The sequence below is a fragment of the Ochlerotatus camptorhynchus genome, unplaced genomic scaffold (genome assembly GCF_037179485.1).
Source record: "Ochlerotatus camptorhynchus isolate MF236.1 unplaced genomic scaffold, CSIRO-AGI_Acam_v1.1 ptg000260l, whole genome shotgun sequence".
Classification (NCBI taxonomy): domain Eukaryota; kingdom Metazoa; phylum Arthropoda; class Insecta; order Diptera; family Culicidae; genus Ochlerotatus; species Ochlerotatus camptorhynchus.
Genome location: NW_027040750.1, coordinates 1,022 through 11,255, shown reverse-complemented (window position 1 = coordinate 11,255; position 10,234 = coordinate 1,022). Strand labels below are relative to the sequence as shown.

At 38.0% G+C, this 10,234-nt stretch overlaps 1 pseudogene; it reads right to left on the bottom strand.

The window, feature by feature from the left end:
• Positions 1-5,701: 5,701 nt before the first annotated feature.
• Positions 5,702-8,502, bottom strand: LOC135705165 (scaffold attachment factor B2-like; annotated as a pseudogene).
• Positions 8,503-10,234: the final 1,732 nt, after the last annotated feature.

Genomic DNA, 10,234 nt, shown 5'->3' with positions numbered 1-10,234 from the left:
TGTAATACTTATATTTTAGGTGGACAAAAAGGCGAACTAAGAGGTGGACGCCTGAGCTTTTCCACATTTATATAGCTGTGAAGCAACTGTAAACTCTAGAGGGAATTTATATCTGTAACTGAAACCAGTTCGATTTCGTTTGCCAACCTGGTTAAAATGTCATATTTAATTATCTTAAAGATAAATCGTCCAGCTCAAACCTTTGTAGGGGTAAGAGGTGGGACCATCATCATCATCCCCCGTCGTAGATATTTGTTCATACAAATTTTGAAAAATGTATATGGGCCATAGGCAGTCGGACAGCTCCTTAGAGGCATCTGGCAGAGTGGCTAGTGAATTTTAATTTTGAAATTCCTGGTTTTCCCGGTTCCTCAGAATATTCCCGATTATTAATATGCAATTCTTCAAAAACGTGACCAAATGGAAATTAGTGAGATCGTTGTTTGTTTAATCTTTTCTAAGGCCGCGTAAACGAAGCAAGAAATCAACTCGCCCTATATTAAAACTCGATGTTCACAAGGTGTATTGCGCAAATACAATTTTTATTTTGAAAAACTAACTGAAATATACAATACTGGACATCGTGATTTGATTTTCTCAACAACAATAGATTAGTTTGTGTAAAAAGGTGTTGAAACTCCAGGGCAATTTTGGAACTGTTTAATCTTTTCGAATATATGGATCTCCCTCGGTAACCTTTACCTGGAGAATTCCGGTACTATGAAAACTTTAAATAACTCCACATTTGAAAGACTTATAGAAATACTGGAGCGCTAAAAACTGCAAGAGATCTCAAAACTCCAGAAGCTTCTGACACTTCAGCAACCTCAGAACTTCTGAGTAGGCTAAGGAATTCCAGTACAGATGGATCTAGATTTTGGCAACACAAAAAAATCTGAAAAATCTAAAATTATATTTTTTAAACAATGCTACATTTGATGAAATTATCACCCGTATTCTTGTTTTCGTTCGAACCGTATTTTCCATACAAAAAAAAAGTTTTTTTGTATGGAAAATACGGTTCGAACGAAAACAAGAATATGGGTGTATATACTGGGGAGTATTTATAAATGATATTACGTCATTTTTAGGTTTTTTATTTGTTAATGTGGCCAAAATCGAGACCCAAAGGTATTCGATTTTGGCAACACGATTTTTTTTAGATAATCATAAATGGCTTTTTTAGAAAAAAATTTCAACACTCCACTTACACGGACAGAAAATTGTTTGCATTGAACCAAACAAAACTTTAGTTGTATTTAAACAAACAATTCCGGTTGAAATTATATTGCATTTTGTTGTTTCAATAATACTTATTCATATAAATTCAAAGTAGGATTCTTTTTGTTTTAATAAGCCACTTTTCAACTGCAGCTATTGTAAAAATAACTATATTCTATTATTAATCCAACAATAGTTCATTTTAATTTAGCATTTATTTGCTGTGTCCATTCCCCGGGCCATGAATGCAAAAATAACTACCAACCATTCCCTCGTTTTCACCCGGACAAAAGTGTAAACAATAACAAAACTTGTGAATTTCGGGAAATAAGTGCAAAATTTCCGAAAATCTTGAGACTTGAGGTAAGTAAGTATGCTGCAGTTCAAGCTGCAGTTGCTAAATATAATCAATTTTCTGTTTTTTTCCTTGATTTTTTTTTTCGTCGATCTTGTTTTCCGTACTGAGTACCAATGCTCCTGACGCCAGGAAGGCAGCTCCCACACCTGGACCCTACATATCGACCCATCAACTAATTAACCGGGGACCAACGGCTTTACTTCCCTTCCGAAGGATGATCAGTGAAAAAGATAACAAAACATAAAAAAATGCCATATTATTTCCGGAGTGATTTGAGATTTGGGCGTAATTGCATTTGTAAACAAATACGTCAATGACCGATTTCTCGCGAATAAAAGCTCAATCTCGAAAAGTATTAACACTATGCGGTAGAGGAATGATTCCTCTATCATTTGGTATAGTTTGTTTGTGAGATTGAGCTTTTATTCAAAAGAAATCAGTGATTGACGTGTTTGTTTTCAAAAGCAATTACACCCAAATCTCAAATCACCCCGGATTTTTGAATCAATAAACATATTTTTATTTCTACTGCGTGAATTTTCAGACTTCATAAAATAAATATGATTGAATCAACAAGAAATCTCTTTTAAAAACAAACATATTTTTATTGTTGACCCAGCTGCCAAATTTGACAGCTTACGTCAAAACCATGAAAGCTCTTGTAAATTCGAAAAGATTTTCTTTTTGATTTAACAATCCATGGGTTTTGAGGAACAAAAATACTGGATTGTTGAAACAATAATGATTTCTTTTTGCAGCCAAAACAAAATGAAATTCTTATTGATTTTACGTCAAATATTATTACGTTTAAAATATTTTTTTCTGCGTGTAGGATTGATTGTTAAGCCATTTTAGCACTCAATTGTGACATGTCAAAAAAATCTCAACTTTGACAACATAGATGAAGCAGACATGTTGCCAAAATCGAGATCCATCTGTACTCTGAGAACTTTCAAAACAGAATTTCAAGATCTTCTTGGTGACCTGGAACCCTCAGAACGCTGTTAAACTCCAAGAAATTCTAGAGCTCTGCAAGAATTCTCAGAACTGCCAGGATCTGCTGGAGCTCCAATGAATCTTAGAAGTCTTTGGAAAATTCTAGAAATTATAATATGTACTGTAAGATCTTTCACTACACAGAAATAACTACACTCTAAAAAATCTTCACGTTCGATTTACGTGAAATATCACGTACCTGATCTGTATTTAGAAAATCTCAAATGTTACGTGACGTTAATAACTTTGACCTGCATTACACGTCATGTCCACTAAAAATGTTGGTGAAATTGACCGTATATTCACGTAAACAGATTCAGTGTATTTGTGTTTGTGTGTTTGGGACTTCGATATTTCCGTGAAACGAGATTTGCGTGATTTTCAGGTACGCAAAAAAAATCAATATGGCGTCACCGAGCGTTGTGGAAGAACTCCTCAAAGATTCGAAATTCCTCAGCGCTTGCTGCAAATGTTTAACGGTAATTAGATTCTTTTACATTAATTTATTTATGATTATATGTAACCTTTTTCTAGTTTTATAAATTCAGACGGTGACATCATGCAAACAGGTGTTAAAAAAAAACTCATACAAGTTTCTACCTTATAATAATGAATTAGTCAATATTTTATAATTTTATGAGTAGATATAAGTATTAATCTAAACAAACACGTGAAATTTATATCTTCCCGATAAAATTGCATAATATTGGCTGCTTCTATATATACTTCCCATTATTCTCATTCAAAAATCACGTACACTGAACCAATTTGACATATTTCTGTTATGTGGAAGTCTAATAAATTTGCGCTATAAGATAATCCATTGAAAATGATATGATTGAAAATGTGTCAGGTAAATTCTATATGAATATCCGATACATTTACAATGCTCATAATTTGGTAACATTTATATGATCGTCATATGATAAATGAAAATCGGTCAAATTATAATAATTAACTGAAATGGATTTGAAACCCATAAGCATAAGCTTTACTTTTCACCACAATATAATATATGTGTCATAAATCAATCGAAGTAAAGTTTATGTGAAAATCACATGAAACTTACTGCCTCTTTTGACACATATATTTAATCGATTTCTAAAAATAAATCGAAAAATAAACATCAGGCAGTGGGAGCTTTAACAGTTGTGTCTTTTTTTTTATTGTAGCTGATTGGGGATTCGATCCAGAACTGTTGAGGTGTGATGCTTTCGGTGTCTGTGCTCGATTCCATTGGGCCACGGCTGACTTTAAGATTGAGCTCGTTCAATTAGCATGAAGTAAGAACAGCTCTCCCGACATGGAATGTAGTGCAACGTTATGCTCGTTTTGCTAGAGTGAAGGAAAATAACACTGACAAATTTATGCTCCGTTTCGGTGGTGTCGTGTATTCAAATCTTTCTTAATGCTCCTGTGTGCAATAAAACAACGACTACATTATATGAGTTCATGGAACTCGTTCATGACACTCGAGTGTGAAGATTTACAATTAGAATCTTAGCTAATTAAATATTGCAGGAGAATCATTTTTTTTTCAATCTCAATACATTCTTTTCCGGAACCCCTTATCTTCTGAAACAATAACAAACAAAGATTATTTAATACAGTCTCATTGTTGTTAGTAATATTTAGTTCAACTAATCATTTTAATGAGTGTACGATAACATCGTTGAAAATTCTTTCAATAATTCATAAAGAACAATCATGTAAGATGTATTTTAATGGGAGCGATATTCATCCCAGAAAACCATGCCAAAACAAATGTTTGCTGTTGGATTTATTAAAAGGCAAATCTATATGACTATCTAATGATTGGGATAGATCTGTTTACAATCTTTATACCTCAAAAATCAAAGGAAGCTATTCCAATGAGATATATATGTTTTCCTGTACTGCAAAGTTAAATGACAATCCAATAGTTTCTACATGTCTGTTTACACGCGACATATCAACAAACGTCAAAAATCGTTAAAAGCAACTCCAATAAAATATACATGCCTATCTTATAAGATATATCTTTTAGTGAGCAATATTCTTCATGAAAACAGGTATATTTTACTGAGTTTTCTCATAGTGCAAATTTATATGATTTTCCATTAGTTTCTAGATATCTGTTCCCACCCATGACATATCAACAGTTTTTCACCATAAAATATATCAGACAATATTCATATACTTTTTACCTATCGCTAACCACGTTCGAAGCAAAGTATTATCAAGTACTAAATATGTGAAATTATGATAGAAATCATTCCATATCGCAGTCATAGTTTTTAAGTGATAATCCAATGGAATCTATCAATCATCACATAGAATGAATAAATCTGCTGACATTGCTATGTTATCAGATGGATCCAATAAACGGTACATGTCGATTTGTTTCAGTGTACAAACTACATGAAAAGCATTTTAACCAAAACGGAATGTCACGTAAAAGTCACCATATGTCCAGTAGTTTTAACCCTGATTTCACGTAAGCAGTACGTGAAAATCAGGCCTTATTTACCTGACTAATCACGTAGATAATTGAAGCTGAATTTTGATCGGCTATGTGCAATTCCGGTAAAAGTTACGTGAAAAATAGGGTGGACGAAAACCACCTATGTTTTCACGTCAATCGGACGTGAAGATTTTTCAGAGTGACATGACTTATAGAAGCATTTCTCAATCTATGGGTCGCGACCCACTGGTGGGTCGTGGGCTGTGATTTGGTGGGTCACAGAAACTCAGGAAACTTGGTCTTGTGTTTTCGAAATTGAGTTAATAAGCTAGAAAAAATGGCTTAAATTTCGAGACAAACGGTGCAGTGCTTTCTCAAAAATGTAGTTGTTGTCGATGTACATTAATTCTTTTAAGATTAAGTTTCATTTGTTTATTGAATCCTGCCTCAAATTACTTAGTTCCCACACTCAATAATGACTACAGAGATGATTCTTACACCAAATGATCACACATCTACGACAGAAGTGAACTATATGTTGGGATGTAGAGTCTACTTTAGCCTAATGTTGAACTATGTTTAAAGTTGTCATTCATACGTGAATAATGTAAATCTAGTTTTAACCACACAGCACGGCGTTAGGAATTCCAACGTACACCACAAACCAGTGTACCTTTTCCTACTTAGTATCGTCCATTATCGAACCACAGGGGCTCCATATCGGTCTTGTGGTCGTCCACCGCTGCTGCCACCTCCCATGAATTGACTCTACCTCGATGGATCCATGAAGGGGCTGGCGCTCATTTGCGGGGCTTTCCTCTCGTTGTAGGTACGATCGTACCGATCCTATCGGTTATCCATTCGCCAGCCATCGTTTCTCATACCAGCCGGTGCCATACTCATCTGCGGTGGTCCAGCATTCCATGGTCCGCTGCTGCTACCGCCACCGCCACCACTGCTACCGGACCGATCAGGGTAGCGTTGATCCATCGGACTTTGGTGCCGATCCATTGCGATCGCGATCATCCCGTGGACCACCGCTTCCACTGTAGTCGTCCATTACGCCACCTCCGCCGTTGCGCTTGAAACTGTCCCGTCGGTAGTCATCCACCGGGCCCGAGCGTGATTTGAATTCGTCACGGGACTTGTAGTCTTCCCGTTTCGATGGCGGGTAGTCATCCAGCCGTTTCTTTTCAACAGCCGAATAGGAACCGCGACTGCAAATGAAAATCAGTTGAATGAATAAATCTAGATGTGAAAAAGCACAAAAACTTACACCGAAGTGGAAATAGATGGTGGTGGAGGTGCCTCGAATCGTCGGTCCGATCGTCATCGTAGTGATCCGTTGAGGCTGCTAGGCGCTTCAGGTTCCGTTTCGCCTCTTCAATTCTGCTCGGTTAAGGGTTTTTATTTTTTGAATATACGTTTCAAAAAGAAGACAGAAAGAAACAATGTGGAAACAGAAGAAAGAAGATGAATTAGCCTATCTGGAAGTGACAGATGAGGTCGGCTTTTCGTGAAGCGAAGCTCAGTTCGCTGACAAAGTTCTCATTAAATACGCACGAATCGAAGATAGCAAGAAGAGATAAATTGGAAAACCAATCGATTTTTCGCATCAGACACAATGTTCAAAAAATCGTTGGCTTTGACTATCGAAACAAAACAAAGGTGCCCGAATTCCCGCGAGAAGGTGACAAAATATTTCCCAAGCCATGAGTTGCACAATAACTGCTGCATCTGCTATTCTGTTGAGCGCACGAACAGGATAAAATGGCTGCTACTTGCCAGGAACATTGGACTTGAAGTTCATAGTTGCCGTTTTTCTTCTGATTTGGGTGGATTCGTGTTTCTATCGCGGTTGAATCATCTCGGGCTGCCTCTCTATCTCAAGTTTAGTTTCTGCTCTATAACGGATGTCCGAATCTACTAAACAGGTACTCTCTGCATATTGGATTTTCCGGTTTAGAAGACAACAGATCCAATCGAATTCCAAAGACATTTCAAAATGTCTAAATGTTCAGTGTTTACTGTTTGGACTCGACGTTGCAGCAGATGATGATGGTCCTGGGAATGCTGCTTGCTGAGCTGCAGTCGGGTTGTCGTCTTCAGCATCATCACGGGAAGTTACGCTAGGAAGTCACTTCGACTTGTGAATCACCGTGGAAACGCCAAGAGACAGGATTCTTAAGCTTGTACGGGGAAATATTTTGTCACTTATGAGCTACAGCTTCTCGATCTTCTAAGAAAAACTACATCAACAGGTTGCCCAAAATAACTTAGCAATGCAAAGCACGCCCTTCTGCGCGAGCTTTGTAGTTTCGAAGTGGCGGGAGATGGGGAGGAAATACCGCAATAAAATAGAGAATAGAAAATATGGATTAATCTTAAAGAGATAAATTTCAACCGTACTTCCTTTGCTGACGCTTCAGCTCCAGCCGCTCGAGTTCGATCTTCTCCCGTTCCAGCTTCTGGCGTTCGCGTTCGATGCGCAACAGTTCGGCTTTTTCCTTCTCGATGGGAGCACGTTCGATGGCCAGTTTCTCCCGTTCACGTCGCAGTAGTTGCTCCTCTTCGCGCTGGCGCTGGCGAATCTCTCGACGGCGCCGTTCTTCCTCGTGCAACTGGCGATCCTTCTCGCGCAGTCGTTGACGTTCGCGCTCTTCACGAATCTTCTGTAACGATAGAACCTCGCGATCCCGGTCCCGATTGCGGTTGTCTTTGCGTTCACTGCTGCAGTTATCACGCCGGCGGTCTGCATATTGGGTTCTTGGTGGACGATCATCATCCTTGCGGGTCGCTCCTTCCTTGCCATCCTCCTTCTGGATGTCATCTTTCTTGTTGGTCGTCTTTTTCCGGCGATTTACCACGGTGTTGAGACCGGCCTCTATGCTGAGATCTACTCCTGTAACTCGACCTACCACGATCCCTGCTGCCGTGCGATCCACTGCCGTTCTCTTCCTTCTTCTCGGTTTTGTCTTTCTCTTTTTCCTTGCCACTATCTACTACCTCCACCGTCGTTGTTTTTGGGTGGTTCCATCTTGCTGGTGCTACTGCTACCATTGCTTCCGCCGGAAGGTTTTGCTGGCCCCAGATCTGACTTTGCTCGTTCTACCGAAATCATACGTCCATGCAGCTCGATCCGGTGCAGATGGGTGATGCATTCAGTTGCGTCCTTGGCGGATGCCATATTCACATAACAACGGGTTCCCGGAGTACGAGTATTCGTCACCACTTTAGCGCCAATCACTTTACCGTACTTGGAGAAGATTAGCTTCAGATCCGTCGCACGAGTTAGCGATGATAGACTGGAAACCCACAGATTCCGGGATACGGTCAACGTTTTCTCACTCGAGCTCGGTGACGATTTTGACTTGAAGTCGCTGGATGTGCCGGACTTGGCAGACGACGATGACGACGGCTTTCCAGCGCTCTCTGCAAACACACAGATTCCGCATCCGAACGAATGAGAAATATAGACAAACATTATATATTATTTTTTGGTAGTGGCAAAATTAGTATGGTTTGGTTAGGTTAAAACAAAATGTCAGCTATTGTTGGTAAACAAACCGACAGCATTCCCCCATGCACTCAAAAATATAAATACCCACAAATCTAAAAAACCTACTACTGCGTGCACTTTCATTCTATTACCGAGAACCATGATTTTTCGATAAATTCCTTCCACGCTATTGGTCCTGACCTTTGGGTCCATGGTAGTAGTGTTGCCATGTGGTACAATCCAGTAGTAGTGGTGTTGCCATGTGGTACACTGAAAAATTGCAAGAGCAGGTTAGTCACCAAAGTTTTCGAGCCGCTCCGTCTGTCACTTCGTTTGTGCTCATACATTGATGGTGCATGAAAGACTGGGCGATGTCGATGCGATTTTTACAGAATCGATTTTTTTGCCTCGAAAAATCGATTTTTTTCATCCGATCTTTTTCTGTTCGATGTTTGACAGAATCGATTTTTCAAAGTTGATATCGATTTTTTACTCATATAAACTTTTTTATAAAGCATTTAAAAAAAAATAAAACGCCTAAATTACCAAAGGAGAAAATAAAATCGCCGAACTCTTTTTATGTTGTTGTTGATTATGTTGAATCAAATGTTATCATTGAATTTTTGAAAAAAATGATAAACAAAATGGTATTTCACTATCCCAAAAATATGTTTTTATTGAAAATCAAGCGATTTTAATTTCATCGTCCTCAAATTTTTCTAAACACCCTTTCAATCTTGGGCTTTATTTATTTGTTACTTTTTATGTTGTGTGTACTTTGGACCCATTCTTTCTAATTCATCCAGCTGATTTTGTTTGCAAAAAAAAACACGCACTCATTGATGCAAAAAAACATTGGAAAGGTGAGTTTTAATACCTACACACTAAGATTATTTAACAGATTTCTGTAAAATTTTACCGAAATCTCAACAGCTGAACGTTCGGTAAACAATTTTACAGTTTTCCTGTAATTATTTACAGATATCTGTGAAAAATTCACAGATAATTGTGAAACATTAGGCCGTTCGCAATGCTGTTGTATTTTATAAGGACTGTTTCAATTTGAAACTAGAACAGAAACGCACCTCTCGCAATGCTGAGTTGCAGTTTCATTATTCGAGCACTATTTTGCACCAGATTTGCAACTGCTCGACTATTCTGTTTTATTTCTGAGCGAGTTTGAAACACGAATGGAACTCTGTTTCAAATTTCTTTGGATGTGTTGAAGATGTTTCGAACAGCTCCACAAATAAAAAACGGAGAACTTCATGGAGAACAGCCGTTCGCAATGCTGCGTTTCAAAATTGTTTCAAACTACTCGACAATTCTATAATTTGAAACTGTCAAAAATAAAACTGCAACACGATCAGCGCAACGCACAGTTCTAAAAGATGTTTGCAATCATAATGTTCCATAAACTTTACTATTCTCTATGAAGTTCTCCGTTTTTTTGTGAAGCTCTTCGAAACATCTTTAAATATATCCAAAGAAATTTGAAACAGAGTTCCATTCGTGTTTCAAACTCGCTCAGAAATAAAACAGAATAGTCGAGCAGTTGCAAATCTGGTGCAAAATAGTGCTCGAATAATGAAACTGCAACTCAGCATTGCGAAAGATGCGTTTCTGTTCTAGTTTCAAATTGAAACAGTCCTTATAAAATACAACAGCATTGCGAACGGCCTTACAGGAAATCTGCGAAACTGTTTACCGAACGTTC